Source organism: Lissotriton helveticus, chromosome 10 (genome assembly GCF_964261635.1).
Source record: "Lissotriton helveticus chromosome 10, aLisHel1.1, whole genome shotgun sequence".
In the NCBI taxonomy this organism is placed as follows: Eukaryota; Metazoa; Chordata; class Amphibia; order Caudata; family Salamandridae; genus Lissotriton; species Lissotriton helveticus.
Window position 1 is genome coordinate 547,298,841 of NC_136071.1, and position 16,568 is coordinate 547,315,408.

Consider the following 16,568-nt stretch of genomic DNA (forward strand, 5'->3'; position numbering starts at 1 on the left):
CTTGCTTCAATGTCAGTGGGCATGTAACCGAAAGTAAAACACTGAATAGCTTGACCATCAACACACCCAGAAGCAAAACATGTACAAATTTCCACATTCAGGGCTGCACACTTTAGAACACATTGTCACTCTCAATACAAGGCTTAAGGATTAATTTGCAAAAGTTTTGAGAGCCTATGAAAACTATCTTCAATTTGGGTGCTGACTTGATGTTTCTATCTAGAGTTTGAAGCCCAAGTCACTTATTTGAAGAATAACAAGTGCTCTCAAGTCCAGTCCAATCATCAGTCACGTGTGCAAGACCGACCTCTAGAAAGGGAGTTTCCATATCCAGGCCACACAGTCTTGCCATCATTAATCAAGGTTTGAACTCAAGAAACTCTCTCTCTCTCTACACCGACAACAACTGAAACTTAACATTAGCACTAGTCTGTACAAATTTACTAGACTGTGCTTTTTTCCATGCTTATTTTCCTGGCAGCCCGTTCCCCAAGAGGTCCAAGTGGGCAGCAATGCAATACGCCATACTCACAAAACAAGCCTAAATAAATAAACTTAATATTTACCACTACCAACATATGGAAACTCCCACCAAGAAGATGTAATATAGTGCAATGCTAAAGCACCTTTAACCTGAGGGCAAAGAAATCAAATAAGTATCGCACTCTAAGGAGAAGCATCCTGGCATTGCATTTGCAGTGCTGCAGCAAGGGTAAGAATGCCCCTGCAACATGAAGTACCTGTCAGTAATGATACCATAGTCCTACCTTTTCTGTCTTTCAATGTCATCTCATCTTATTTTCGTTGTTGATGGCTTGCCTTTTTATTTCTCCGGGGTGAACAAGGACATCTTCAGGGAAAAGGTCAGCGTGCAATAACTTTTGAAGGAAAAAAATATATAAATATATATCTCGCCACATACACAGTAGAACTACATTGGCTAAATGTCATTTGTTGCATGGATGTATCTATGGATAAGCAATTATTAATTTTCACTTCAACTAAAAGGGCATCCAAACAGACCTAAAAGGAAGGAATACTCAGCACCAATTTAATACGAAAAGTTAATCACTAGTAAAGTAATTCAATGCTCCTGGGCCCTAAGTGCCCTTCATTCAGAATGAATGGAATTAGGTGATTGCTATATAAATTCATCATGGATCGTCTCCTGTGGCTTACTTTCTAATTTGTGCAAACTGAATTGACCCATTTGGTTCACGCCTACCAGACAGCCCAAGCTTAGCCTACTTGGCATTACTGTTGCTAGTTTGCTTGCTTTTTATTCAATGGACTGCCTTGTCCATTTTGTGTCTGTTCCTGCACTGGAGCACAGTCTCTTTACTTGTGTTCCTCCTCTGCTCACCTATTAGGGAACTTCTTTTTTCTTTTTGCTTAAGCACGCCACAAGAGTGCATGTGTTTCCAGTAGACAAACGTGCATGCTCTTCTCCCTACACAAGCTCCATGTTCCTCTCTCTCCTCCATCCACTTTTCCTCTCTCTCGCTACTCTTTTGTTTCTTTTTAAGCAGTCTACATGTACCCCTTGTGTGCTTCTCTCCCCACTCCTGTTCAGTGTTATTCTCTTTTGTCCATGTGCTTCTCTCCCACTCCTCTGGGCTTTTCTCTACCGTGTCTGTGTTTCTCTTCCTTACCCAACGCTGCATGTTGCTCTCTCTCACATCCATTGTGTCACTCTGCCAGTTGGGCTTCTGCCTCTGTGTGTGGGAAGGAATCTGGGTCTTCCTTATCTTCAAATGAACACATTAATTTTTCATCACCCACAATTATTTACCCACCAAGGCTAAGATGAAAAGCTCTTTCTGGCAAGGGCAGTGGGCACAAAACCAGCAACTGAATGTTTGAAAAAAGCCTGACATAGGAAATGTCCATAGTCTAAAAACCAATATAGAGCGGGAAACCAAGTCGAAAGTAACATTTTAGCAGAAGGCACAGAATGTGTACTAACAAATGTGTCTGATCAGAAACATAAGCCTCCGATATGGGAGGAGCTACATATATTAAATATATATGATAATAAATATTCTGATGAGCTTCTTAATACAGTGAGAAGTAGGGTAAACAAGTGTAAGCAGGAAAATGCCCTTTTTGAGGCCAACAAGAAAAAGACAACACGTGTAGATTTCTTATGACTTATCACAGTAATCATGAGAAACGAAGATTGATCTTGAACAAGCACTGCCATTTGATCAGGAACAACCCCATAATTAGATAGGATATGGCTAGAAGACCCTAGAACACGTTTAGAAGGGTACATTTGATGAAGTACCAACAAGTGAAAAGTGAAGACAGAACGAAAAGGTGATGTGGCTAAATCCAAAAGGATATCAAAGTGTGGGCTATGCACACCTCTCTCTAATGATAATTCAAATGTTGGCTAATAAATTAATCAGTGTGCTGAACCTAACATTGTGTACCTATTCACACCAATGTAATATGAAAAGGAGGGCCAGCAGCCAAACTGCCTGCCGGACTCAGGTGCGCACGCAAAACTATATGCGATATACAACCTCTCGTATTTTTAACATAGACACTTAAAAATATATTTGTGCAAACAATACTTTTATCTTGTTTTATTCAATTTGTGAACCATGCAATATCAATCATTGAAATACATATAGCAAAATCAATACATACAAATACAAAATACATGAAATCGACAATTCTTTAGTAATCTCATGTCTTCAAAACATTTTACACATCATTGATGACTTAAGCCCAGTGCATTTCGGGACTCAAATGTTCCTCTTCTTCAGGGGCATCATCGATGTGTATCTGATTCTAAGATGCCACAAATAGAATCTGAAGTGACCCAATCGCGCTTCCGGTCAAACGGTAAGAGACTAGCTGTGACTGTTCCAACAGTGTTTTTATCCTATGCATTCTTCCTTTTCACAAAGCGGCACCCCAATGTACTCCTCTCTGCTCACTTCCCCAAGATGACGCGACCGGAAGGCACTAGGCTGTGTAGGAAAGTGCCCCTTTGTGTCATGGTCACCCCCACTTTTTACTCACCAATACTGATGTTTTCCACTGGAAGTGCACTGGAAGCCTGTTAACTAGGCACCAGTGTCAATGCTTTTTCCCAAAAAAAAAGGTAAAATATCTTGAATAGTACTTACCTGATCACGAAGATCTTGGTAACTAAAATAATATAAAAATCTTTATTATTTTTATAATTGTGTTAGATTTCTGTATTGATTGGGTATCCCATTTATTGACTGTGTATGTACAACAGATGCTCAATACTCCCCTTCGATTAGCCTAAGCTGCTCGAGCACAATACCACAAAATAGAGAACTTGGGATTTTTAAATAAAGCCCTGTAAAACAATAAAGGTTGCCTGGACTCTCCACATAGTGTACTTCATTAAAGTGCACTGTACAGAGAGCCAGATTCCTACACCCTTTTGCCCGGCACTTTTGGAAATTGCACTAAGGAGATGAAAAATTAATAAAATACTGTGCTTGATAATGTGCCGAAAAGGCCCAGAGGAGGCTGGGGAACAGTTACGAAGGTTAAAGTCTCAATATATTTTTGAAACAGATTTGAAGGGACCTCACGGACTAGATAAAGAAATGTATGCTCATTTGAGAATAATAAATTTTTAGGTCGAGCCTACCACAGCGTGCATGCGCTGCCCCATGGGTAGGCCTCTTGGAATCACTCCAGACTTTCCCCAAACTCGGTGTGGTTTTTAAACTTCAACGCATTCTATTAGCCTTTGCGTGTGGCTTTCAAATATGAAAGCACGCAATTGGCCAAAGGCGGGTGCAAGTCCCACCTCTTTGTTTACTGGTCACTCCCACGGCATTTTGCTGTCACGGGCGAGCAGGGGCACGCAAGGGGGCAGCTACATTCCTCGCATCCCACGGCGTTTTGCCTGCTGGAGCGAGCAGTGCCTCCTTGTTTTTGTTGGTCTGCATTGGAGGGAGGCGATCGTGTTTTGTTTACTTAACTTTGTGTTGGTTTCATTTTCTAGTGCACGTCATTAACTCTACTGAGGGCGTGCCAGAAAGCAGCCTGGTTTCGAGGACTTCTGTGAAGTGGAGAGCAGCGCCGCCCGCGCATGCACGCTCTGGGCTGTGCATTCACGCTCCGCTTATGGTTCAGGTAATTGGCAGGGAGATGCCAAATCTGTTGTGATGCATAAGATTGGTACTATCGGGTTCCGAGTACATGATTTACGTCCTATGCAGGCTGATGTGTGTATGGTGCGAGTGCACATGACAGCTTCTGTATCGGGAGTGGGGGGACGCGCTTGTGCGTGTGTGAGATACAAGGTCTGTGCAGGGTGCGCTGTCAACCCCTCCTCCCTCCTCCCACCCCTGCACCCAGGCATGGGCTATGACCTCATCAAGCTCTGCTCTCACCTTTTCATTAATGAAAGCCCCCCCTCCATCCATCCCCCTCAAGGGCATGCGTCCTGGTGACGGAGTGGAAAAGGCTGAGGCTTCGGGTCCGGTGTCATGGCAGCTCCGCTGTGATGGCAGCGGAGGGGAGAGCAAGCAGCAAGGAGGAGGAAGAGGTGGAGAAGGCTTAAAGAGTTGCGGCCATCAAGTTATTGACATTATTTATGCTGCAATGTGGAAATCATTATTTGGAATGATCGGAAGGTAATGCAATTGAAAGAGGGATATTATAAGATGGCTTCCGTTTTGTAATCGAGGGTAATATGTTTTCTATGTTCACTATGTCTCACAATGTGTGCATAAAATGCAAACAAAAAAATGGCACAGCCAGGATTGTGATCATGGCTGTGTAGCCAAAACATGTTGAAGCTTGAAAGCACATCAGCACTGATTTAATAAAAGCATTAATAAAAGCAAGCTTCAGGGTGCTGTGCTCGCACTGAAGAGGAGGGAGGAGAGGAGATTAAAGTGTTGTAGTGGCATCGTTATTTACTGTGCACTGCTGGCGTTCTGATGCCTGCTGATGAGAGAGATATCACACATGAACATTCTTGCCTCTTTCAATGTTATGCCTCACATGAGCCTTCCAGCTACTGGGAAGAAGTTAATCCGGTAGCACAGAAAGAAAACCATGATAGCTCTACAAGGTAAGCAAAGTTAATGGGGAGGGGGGGCTTGGCGCCGATGGAGTGAGCAGCAAGCTTGCGAGCTCCGGTCGGCCAGACCACATCTAGTATCATCCTGACGCCCGTAGCGGGATTGAACCTCCCCACAGAGCACCCCCACAGCTGATTAAGGGGAGCGGTGTGCACCAGGGACGGAAGATTCCCCGAAAACCAGTGGAAATAAGCTGCTAGCGGCCGCGAGGCCAAGCTAGATGTGGCCCCCGCAAAGCGGTGGCGAAGTTAGGAAGAACAACGGGCTAGCAGCATTGATGGAGCTGCGGTGGTCCATATTTATGGGTGCCTCCCTTTCCCACCCCTCCGTGGGTTCTGGACTGAATAAAGCCGCCCCCTCCCCCATTCCCCGAGGCTGCGCAGTCAGTGAGGAAGGAGCCGGGCCTGGCCACGGGGAGAGCCGAAATGGTGGGTTTGAGTGACAGGGGAGAGTCTCGGGCAGCACAGTGAGACAATACGTGTGGCCTGCATTGCCTAATGCCCACAGGGCCCCGACGACCCCACTTCAGAGGCCTTTAACAAAGGACCCAAGTAGGGCGCAGAGCTAGCAGTCGGGGACCCTGGGGCCCACAACCGTCCAAGTAGCAGGCTTGCTCGGCCTGAACATGATGCAGCCTTGAACCCCCTGCTTGGCCAGGCAGAGGGACTAAAGAACATATTGAGGACACGGGACACACCTGAGGAGATGATTTAACTGCGGGGGAAGCCAAGACAAAGGTGGGTGTAGCGGACCAGAGAGCGAGGGAGAGAGGGTGCTGGATTGTAGAGCGCCTACCAGGAGAGCTGGCCCCACGAGCGGCGGCGATCACCTGGGGAACATGGGAGCACACGCAGCGCTAGAAACACTGCAAATAGAGCAGACATCATGGGGAAGATCCCCAAGAAGAAGGATAGGGAGGAGACCAAAAAGACATACCAATGAAGGAGAAGGAGAAGGCCCATTCGCAGATGGACAGCCCCAGAGATCCTACATTGCAGGACATTCTGCAGGCCATCACCTCATCCAGCGAGCGCCTGGAAACCAAAATCAACTCGCTAGGCCTGGACTTCGCCTACTTAGGGAAGATCATAAAAAGTTAGCGGATCGCGTCAAGACAACAGAGGGCCAACTTTCTGAAACGCTGCCGGACATGGTAAACATGAAACAGTGCATAACAGCACTGGAGACGAAAGTACGGACACTGGAGTCCCAAGCAGAGGATGCTGAAAACAGATCGGATAGGATCAACATCAGAATCATATGCCTCCCGGAGAACAAAGAAGGCCACAACTTGCTAACCTTTCTGGAAAAAAGATACAGGAGGAAGTAGGCCCAGATGGGCTGTCAAACTTCTTCGCCCTAAAAAGGGCATACCGAGTCCCGGCGAAGCCACCGGTGCCTGGAGCACCGCCACAGGTGGTGATAGCAAAGCTCCTCCACTTTAGGGATAGGGACCACATCCTTGCCCAGGCGCGCCTCAAAGGGGACATAGAGGTGGACAATTCCGAGATGAGAATCTTCCCAGATTTCTCTAGAGAAGTCCAACGGCAAAGAGGATCCTACCGAGAAGTAAAGCAGAGACTGCGGCAACTAAATTACAAATATGCGACACAGTATCCAGCCACGCTGCGAGTCACTACGGAGAAGGGCACGGAGTTCTTCAGGACCTCACAGGAGGCAGCAGTCTGGCTGGAAAAACATGAAGGATGGGTGCCGCCAAAGGAACTGGAGAAGAGGAGGCAGAGAGAGAACCGATCCAGAGGTCCACAGACCATGAAGGAAAACCTAGCTCCGACACAGGAAGAGGTGCAGATTGAACGCTAGAACACAATTTAGGTGGGGCAGCGACGAAGCAGTGGACACCGGCTCAGAGCATGGATCTAGTGAATCGGAGACTTCGAGTGTGGGGCTCCCAGACGTAACCCTGCAGACAATATTGCTTAGATGAGGAGAGCAGAGATCTCCTATCAACAGATCTGGAGCAGAACTAGACGCATATGACCCAGCAATGAGGTACAGCAGGGATTGTTGGGGGGGGGGGGGGGTGTTGTGGGGGTTCTGATGGGACAGTGGAAGGGAGGGGCGGCTCCAGAGACTGGGAGAACGGCGGACGAGCAGCCTTCCCCCCCCTTGCAATTGATTGATCGACCTGCAAGCAGTCACTTGTGGACCTTTGACCTTTGTTTGGATGGGGGGTGTTATCTTACTTATCCTGGGGAGTGGGAGTTGTGGGACAATGTTTGATGTTCACAAGGCGTGGCACCTTGGTTGCAGCATATCGGAAAACATGTGGGTAGGAGTGGGGAGAGCAGTCGGGGGATCGTACATAAGGAGGGAGATGGGCCGGGAACAGTGACACCTCCTAATCGCTGATAAGCAAAAGTATAAATGCATGACTTGGAACATCAGGGGTATGCACACAATGACGAAACACCACAAAGTTCTCCCATACATACGAAGGAGGGGAGCCCAAATAGCCTTACTGCAGGAGACGCACCTCACACAGAAAGAGGGACAAGCTTTACACAGACAATGGAGGGGCCAACTTTTTTACTACCTATTACGAATACGAATGGGGGCCCTAATATGAATCCAAGTGGGAGTCACATTTCAATTGACAGACTCACTGGTAGACCCAAAGGGTCGGTATGTAGCTATAAAGGGGTGACTAGAAGGCTGAGACATCAGTATGATTAGCGTCTATTCCCCCAACGCAGAAAAACCAGCCTTCTTTGTGAGATTGAGTCACTGCCTGATGCAGTACTTGATGGTCACCACCCTAGTAATAGGCGACTTTAATAGTGTAGATAACACACTTTAAGATAGTTCACACCCGCCACTGCGCAACTCGCAAGCAGCGCGCGTCTTGCAAGCATTTACGGCCTGGAGACAGGGATGAGGGCTGGTAGATGCCTGGCAGACCTTGCATCCCCAAGATAGAGACTACGACTACTTCTCGGCGGTCCAAGAGGTCCATGCGCGACTAGATGCCTTCTTGTGTTCAGCAGACACGCAGCGCCATGTCACTGCTGCAGAATATTTAGCGTGCATGATATCGGACCATAATCCACTGGTCCTCTCCCTGGGATGGATGCACCCGTATCAGCGATACATACGTGGAGGCTCCGTCCGGACACAATGGAAGACCAGGTCTTCCGTGAGGAGATCAGGGGGGAAATAGCACGCTATTTCGAGGCCTATGTGGGGACAGCCTCATCGTCGAATGGGACGCCTTCAAGGTGGCCCTGCGGTGCCAATGCATTACGCGATCTACGGGGGTCCAGCGTGTCAACTTGGGAGAAATGGAAGGAGCAGAGAAAACCCTTAGAGAGCTGGAATGCAGGAGGCCAGTACTCCCAGAGCTCCAGCAGACCCTAGTAGAGGCCAAGGAGGAAGTGGCGAAGCAGATATAGAGGCTTAGATTTCAAGAAATATCTAAAAAGCACTCACGCTGAACGAGACAAGTCAGGGACGCTCCTAGCGTGGCAAACAAACCCGGTGAGCAGGGGCCCACCATTGATGGAAATAGAGGATGAGACGGGGGATCAGGCACTTCACGCAGTCGAAGATCAACAAAATCTCTGCCAGCTACTATGCATAACTATATTGAAGGTCGAGGAAGGGCGATCATGCAGATGCTACGGAATACCTCACAGGCCTGCTGATGGTACGATTAGGCCCTGAGGAGGTGGAAGAGCTTGGAGTAGACATAATGCAGCAGGAGGTACGAGCTGCCATCAAGGGCATGGCAAGGAACAGAAGCCCGGGCAATGACGGCCTACCATTCGAGTTCTATGCAACATACGTAGACGAGCTGACTCCCAGACTGGTCACCATGTATCAGGATGCCCTGGGAGCGGGAATAATGCCAGAGAGTATGAGAGAGACCCTTACTGACCCAGTACCTAAACCTGGAAAGGAACCACATGACTACACAGCCTACAGGCCCCTATCCATGCTAAATATGGATTGCAAAATCCTGTGCCTTCTCCCACATACGTCTGACCTGGTTCACGCGGACCAAGCGGGGTTATCCCCGGGCGGAACACGGCCATAAATATCAGGTGACTCCAAGTAGTCATGAGCTCCACTGGGAATGATAAGCAAAGGGTGGCGGTGTTCGCGGTGGACACTTAGAAGGCCTTCAACAGCCTTGAGTGGCCTTACCTCTACGAGGTCTTGTCCAAGATGGGACTGGGAGGAGAATTCCTAGCGTGGGTATGGTTACTATATACGTCTCCCACGGCCCGAGTGTGCACTAGACGAACCATTTCTCCCAGGCAGAGGGTGGAGAGGGGTACGAGACAGGGGTTCCCCCTCTCCCCGCTCCTGTTTGCATTGGCCATGGAGCCGCTGGCGTGCCAGGCACGAAGTGGGCAGGATTGTAATGGTTTAAGAGCGGGGAGGTGCAGCACTTTATAACGTTATACGCCGACGACCTCCTACTGTTCCTTGGTGACAAGGAGAGCGAGCTGAAAGGGGCGGAGAGTATGCTAGCCCGGTTCGGTGACATCTCTGGCCTAAAGGTTAATTTCAGGAAGCCTAGCCTTTACTGCATAATATCTAACGCCATCCACCGCCTGATCATGCCCATCTAAAATGGAACCCAGCTGCCTGCAACATTTGGGATGTGAGTCCGGTGCTCACTACACCATTGGATTCAAGCTAGCCTGGCTGATGAAGGGTGATGCCCTGAAACCGGTCCCAGGATGCTTGTTTCCTGTCCAGGGAGGACCTGGCTTGGCCGTTCGGGCTGGACTGTTCCCACAAGGAAAAGGGTCAAGACTGATTTGCATATGGCTGGGTCCAAACTGGGGTAGTGTGGTGAGCAAAAGAATAATGGATTAAACCCAGATCCTTGTGACTGGGGGGGGGTGAATGTTTGCATTGTCCAGCATTCCGTCCATCAGTTGTTTCTTTTGCATGTGCAATATTTGGGAGTCAAAATATATCTTAAACCAGCGGAGCTACTAGAGGGAAATGTGGATACAGCAATCAGATCAGTGAAGTATGCAATGGAATTCTGGAGCTGTTAGTGGCGGGCGGGTGGCAGTCCTGAAGATGGTGGACTCCAGCGTCTCCTGTACTACTTCGGGACCTTACCGGTTTGGATCCCCAGAGCAATGTTCAAAGATCTTAACTCACTGATCACGTTGTTTATTTGGGGAACAGGGCGTAGAAGAGGAGAGCTTACCTCATTGCAGCGCCCAATGGCAGAAGGGGGCTAGCGGCCCCAGATTTTGAGGGGGTATTATAATGCCACCCAGTTGTACTGGATGATTCAATGGCTGGCGGCAAGTCGTGACCCAGTACAGGAACAATATCCCGCTGCGCCGGATACCACAACCCTGGCAGAGATTTTCCTACGGGCCAGACGGAATGCGTCCGATGACACTATGGAAACCAGAGTGGTATGCGATGCTGGGAAAGATACTCGAGACGGGTGGGGGTCAGCATTCCCTATTCTCCAGATGTACCAATCACCATGCTGCGATGGTTACCCCAGGGGGCATACTGGGCAGGGTTCGAAGACTGGAAAGCGATAGGGCTGACAAAGATGGCGGACCTATATCAGGCCTCCACGCTACTCATTTGAAGAACTCCAGGTGGCATATGATTTGCTGGGAGCCCACTTCCTTAGGCATGGGGCCCTCACCAGAAGGATTAGGCAACATTGGGGTGGAGGAGGTACGCAACCGCAGGCACTGGCAGGATGTAGCACTCTCAGCAAGAAGAATCAAGACAGTTTCTTGTCTTTAAATGGCAATGAGACAAGATATGCGGAAGCCACTTGAGCGCTTGCAATTACAGAGGGGGGAGGATTTGGGTAAACAGATCCTAGAGGTGGAATTGAACAAGATTTTAGAGCGGACCCCGAAAGTATCTAGGAATGCGCGATTCAAACTGATTAATTTCTACATATTGCGCAGAGTGTACCTGACCCCATCCCGCATTAGACGATACTTTGGCATAGATGCAGCAGCATGCCCGAGGTGCGGAGAGAGAGGCACATATTATTGACATGTTTTGGAGCTGCCCAAAGCTACAAACCTTCTGGGAGATCAGACAAGTGATAGGAGATCTCATAGACAAGGAACTCCCGCACACCCCAGAGCATTTCCTGCCAGTGTGGTTCCCACACACGGCCAAAAACAAAAAGACCGGGAGGTTAGCGGATCTGTCCTATGTCCTGGCCAAAGGAGAGATAGCCAGAAACTGGAAGGCACCGGGAGCGCCAGGGATGGCTTCCTGGAAGCGGGAGCTAGAGAAATGAGTGGGGAGGAAAGCAGAGTGCTGCTCTGGGAGGCTGGCCGAGGGATAGGTAAAATAGATAGGGCAAGAGCCTGGGAAAATCTAGTAAGTGAATTAGCAGCGGATAGACAGGACAATAGTGGGGCAGGCTCCCCACCACCAGGAACCCCAGAAGAAGAGCAGGACGGACATAGACATCAGGAACAAGGTCGACAGACGTAGTAGTAAGTTAGGAAAGACGCTCAACACATAGGAACGCACCAGTATTGGGAGATCAGACTGTATCCAAATAAGCGCAACTCAAAGGGGGGGAGGGGAGATAATTCCTTTGGGGTTAAGTTTTAAACAAATGCACCAGGAATGCCAACAGTATGTACTATGTACTAGATTGGAGGTGCACAATGTTCATGATTGTAGCTGATGCCTTTGAAAACCAATAAAATCCAGTTATAAAAAAAAAAAGGTAAGCAAAGTTGATATCAGAGATGGAGCTACTTGGTGTTTTACTTAAAGATAACATCATCAAGATTCACTAACAAGCCGATGATATAAAACTCTACTTGAAAAGTATCCTCTCCTTCAGATATCCAACGACACAAACACTGCATGCACATCATCCAGACATGGATGTCCCATACCTGAGGCTCAATCTAACAAAGTTAGAATTCATGTTATTTGACAAGAACAACAAAGAAACAGTACAAACCTGGCTCAAACACATGAACCTAAACAGTTACGAACCCCAGCTTTCACCTAATGCTAAATCACTTTGATTCACTCACAAACCAATCTCACCCTCAAGGAACACACTGCCGGAAAAAAAAAAATACGATCTGGTATCACCGCTCTCATCTAAAAAATAAAACAAACAGTTTCTTCCAATAAGTGACTTCAGAACTACTGTTCAAGGCATTGTATTTTCGCATCTGGAAGGGCATCCCAGACTCAACACAGGTACCCCTTAATGGAAAACTACAGATCACGTCTCATCGAGGGCCTGAAGAAACTGGATCACATCACTTTCATCCTGATGGAACTCCATTGGCTCTTCGTTTCCAGCCCGCCCCATTCTCAAAACCTGCTGCATCATTGACAAAGCCATCACAACATGCACCCCAGCTTATCTTGCAGACAAGCTCACCCTCTCTGTTAGTTCTCAGCACCAGCAGCTAGAACACCATCAGACTGCAGACTATAACGTGTAAAAAGAAAAACAATACAGGAGGCCTTTACCATCTATTAACCCAGGATTTAGAACAACATCCACCCTATAGATTAGGACTGCCCCAAAGCTGCTCAAATTTAGTAAAGTGTTGAAGATGAACCTATTTAAAGAACACTACATCCCAAAGCATAAACAGTCTACAATCAATTATGCCACATGTTCTATAGTTCATACACGTATGCTTGACTTTAACCCTTTACAGAGCTCTGCTGTGTTTTGGTTAGGTTTGTGCTATAGATATAGCACATACATAAGTGCATATAAAGTGAACACTTACATCAGGAGGCAGCTGCACTTCACTGCACTGTGTTACAATGCAGTGGACTGAGAGTTTCAGCTCTCCTGGCTTCCAGATGTTGCATCTGAAATACGACTGTTGGGTAGTTGTAACAACGACGAGCCAGCACATGCTTTGCCCTGCAAGGAACTCTCAACATCGTCAAAGAACTCTCCAGCCCCAACGCCGGAAACAACGACATCACCCCCTCACAAGACCTCTGCAACTCCCTCACCTCCTACTTCCACAACAAGATCGCAGACATACACAACAGCTTCAGCACGCAACCGACGCTCCCTACGACCGCAACAACGCCCGCCACCACCACCCTCCGCGCCTGGACCCCGACCACCACCTAAGACACCATCCGCACGATGAACTCCATCCACTCCGGATCCCCAACCGACCCCTGCCCTCACCACGTCTTCAACAAAGCCGACGCTGTCATCGCACCCCACCTGCGGGACATCATCAACACCTCCTTCGACACCGCTACCTTCCAGGAGAGCTGGAAGCACGCCGAACTCAGCGCCCTCCAGAAAAAACCATCAGCGGACCCCACCGAACTCAAAAACTACCGCCCCATCTCGCTCCTCCCGTTTCCGGCCACAGTCATCGAGAAGACCGTCAACAAGGAGCTGGCCGCCTTCCTCGAGACGAACGGATCCCTCGACCTCTCGCAGTCTGGCTTCCGGGCCAACCACAGCACCGAGACCGCCCTCATCGCAGCCACCGACGACATCCGAGCCCTGCTCGACAACGGGGAAACTGCGGCCCTCATCCTCCTGGACCTCTCCGCGGCGTTCGACACTGTCTGCCACCGCACCCTAGTGCAACGCCTCAGCAACATCGGAATCCAAGAGAAGGCACTTGATTGGATCATCTCCTTCCTCGCCGGAAGGACACAGAGTCCGCCTCCCCCCGTTCAGATCCGAGGCCACCAAAGTCATCTGCGGAGTACCACAAGGATCATCACTCAGCCCCACCCTTTTCAACATATACATGAGCGCCCTCGCGGCCATCGCACGCCAACACAACCTCAACATCATCTCTTACGCCGACGACACCCAGCTGATCCTCTTCCTCACCAACGACCCCACCACCGCCAGGACCAACCTACACGAAGGGATGAGAGACGTAGCCGAGTGGATGATGAGCAGCCGCCTGAAACTGAACTCAGATACTCAGATAAGACGGAAGTCCTCATCCTGGGATCCTCACCCTCCGCCTGGGACGACTCCTGGTGGCCCCCTGCCCTGGGCAGCGCACCCAAACCTACAGACCACGCACGCAACCTGGGCTTCATCCTGGACTCCTCCCTCTCGATGACCAGACAAGTCAACGCTGTCTCCTCATCGTGCTTCAACATCCTGCGCATGCTACGTAAGATCTTCCGGTGGATCCCCACCGAGACCAGGAAGACGGTCACCCAGGCCCTCGTCACCAGCCGACTGGACTACGGCAACTCCCTCTACGCCGGAACCACCGCCAAACTCCAGAAGAAACTCCAGCGGATCCAGAACGCCTCAGCAAGACTCATCCTCGACATCCCCCGACACAGCCACATCTCCGGACACCTGAGAGACCTGCACTGGCTCCCGATCAACAAGAGAAACACCTTCCGTCTCCTCACCCACGCACACAAAGCCCTACACAACCAGGGCCCGAGATACCTCAACAACCGCCTCAACTTCTACACTCCCACACGCCAGCTCCGATCAACCAGCCACGCCCTCGCCGCCGTCCCACGCATCCGAAGAGCCACCACAGGAGGAAGGTCCTTCTCCTACCTGGCCGCCAAGACCTGGAACTCCCTCCCGACGCCACCTCCGCCTGACCCAAGACCACCTCGCCTTCAGGAAGCAGCTCAAGACCTGGCTGTTCAAGCAGTAGCGCCCCCCCCCCTTCCCCAAGCTCCTTGAGACCCTCTGGGTGAGTAGCACGCTATATAAATGCTTGATTTGATTTGGCTCGTGCATGGTCATGTTTGAGCTGCACTCAGCTCCCTGATGTTTATGCTTGAATGGGTTTCTATGTTCTGCATCTTACCTTACTTGCGTTCTGAAAGACAGTTGCCTTCAGACACAGGCAGAGCAGGAGGTGCAGTCATGGGATCCTCATGTTCAGTCTTCATAAACTCACCTGAGTTTTATGACTACTTCGTGCTCATCTCTTTCCACAGTAGTATCCGAAATAGAACACACCCGACAAAGGATTCAAATGTGACCTCAATACAGAGGGACTTCATAAATCAGATTAAGGGTTAAATGGCATGTCTTATCATGTGCGTTATGTTGCAGGGGATCGGGACTTATCATTGCACCATCAATGCATTTCAAGAGGCTTTCTTTAGATCGTGGCTAATATCATTGACAAATAACTGGAAGGAATAGTAAAGAAAAAAAAAATGACAATACAGGAAACAGATGGAAGAAGGAAAAAACAAAGGAAAAAAGAACGAGTTCAAGAAAAACACAATGGCCAAGTGGTTCCACATAATGTGTGGCACACTCCCCATTTAGACCACCACTTTCCATTTCAAGTTGTTTTCCGTTTGGCACTTTAAGATTGGACTTCAATTACTTCTATGTCCCTCGTCCTCGACCCAGTCCTTAACCAAGAGGTTAGTTACCCAATCCCAGAACAGGAAATGCTACTAAGCCAGACCCATCTCCACTGGGAACTACAAGAGCATAGCCATCCCCCAGTACTTCCTGTTTTGTTTCCTGTCCGGCAGATTGGGATAGGGAATGTTATGGGGAGTTTGCTGGGCATCTGCTCCCTACATTTTAGGATTCTCAATTTCTCCCTACTGCTCTTGTATAACTAAATCCTACAAACCAGCGAGTGGGCTAATGTGGAGTTAAGGGCTGGATCCTTGGGCGGTGATCAACAATAATTCATAGAGATATGGGTGTTCGAGGCCTCATCATTTACAAACAACATGCCATTATTAAAGGGATTGCAGCAGGTGCACAAGACGCGTGCACATCAGGGTGGAGATTTGTCTCTGTGAGCCTGCGAGTCGGCATGCCTTAATTAATGATAACGGTCTTACTTGTGTGAGAGTGGTCGGGATGGGCGTGTAGAGACAAATGGGAGTGAGCGTGCAGTTGGTAGCCTCCCATGTGTGCAGAGGAGGTCCGCTCAAGGCCAAAATTATGGCGGTGTGGGATAGAAATCAGCTGGAAGAAACATCTAAGCCGGTCCAGCAGTATTTACTGTGTGCGTGCCTCTTAAAGCGACAATTCCTTACACACTGGGCACAAAGGTCTGCAACCTTGAAAATGGCTTTTAAAGGGGATAAGTTGTTTGGGCCTGAACTGGAGGAGAAATTTCATAAGATATTTAAAGAAAGAAGCATTTGCGTCTTTTCATAAGCAGTCTGTCCAGAGGGGCAATTTTCAGTTTAAGGTAAGATCGTTCAAGACAGCAGCAGACTATGGAACCAAAATCAATGTTTCAACCCGGATTCTCTTCCAGGATGTTTCAGAAGGGAAAACCTAATCCCCTAAACAACAGCCAGCGTTCCAGACTAGGGGGATCCTATATTGGACACAGTAAGTGTTTGGTGGCAGGATTCAACATTTCCAGCAGGCATGGTGCTCCACAACCACAAACAAATGGGTTCTGAGAGTACTGCAGTGGGGATACCAGATCGATTTCAACACCCCTCCTGCTCAGTCAGAGACAATCATCACCCGTGTTCCAAGATCTTTCAAGAAAA

The 16,568-nt window shown here is 48.8% G+C and overlaps 1 protein-coding gene across 3 annotated transcripts in view; it reads right to left on the reverse strand.

Annotated features, from left to right (window-relative positions):
• Positions 1 to 16,568, reverse strand: part of BFAR (bifunctional apoptosis regulator) — a 330,143-nt gene that overhangs the window by 284,608 nt on the left and 28,967 nt on the right. For all 3 annotated transcript variants that reach the window (XM_078663091.1, XM_078663089.1, XM_078663090.1), the window contains exon 2: positions 768 to 878. The gene's annotated coding sequence lies outside the window, so the exon portion shown is untranslated. The remainder of the gene's footprint in view (positions 1 to 767; positions 879 to 16,568) is intronic.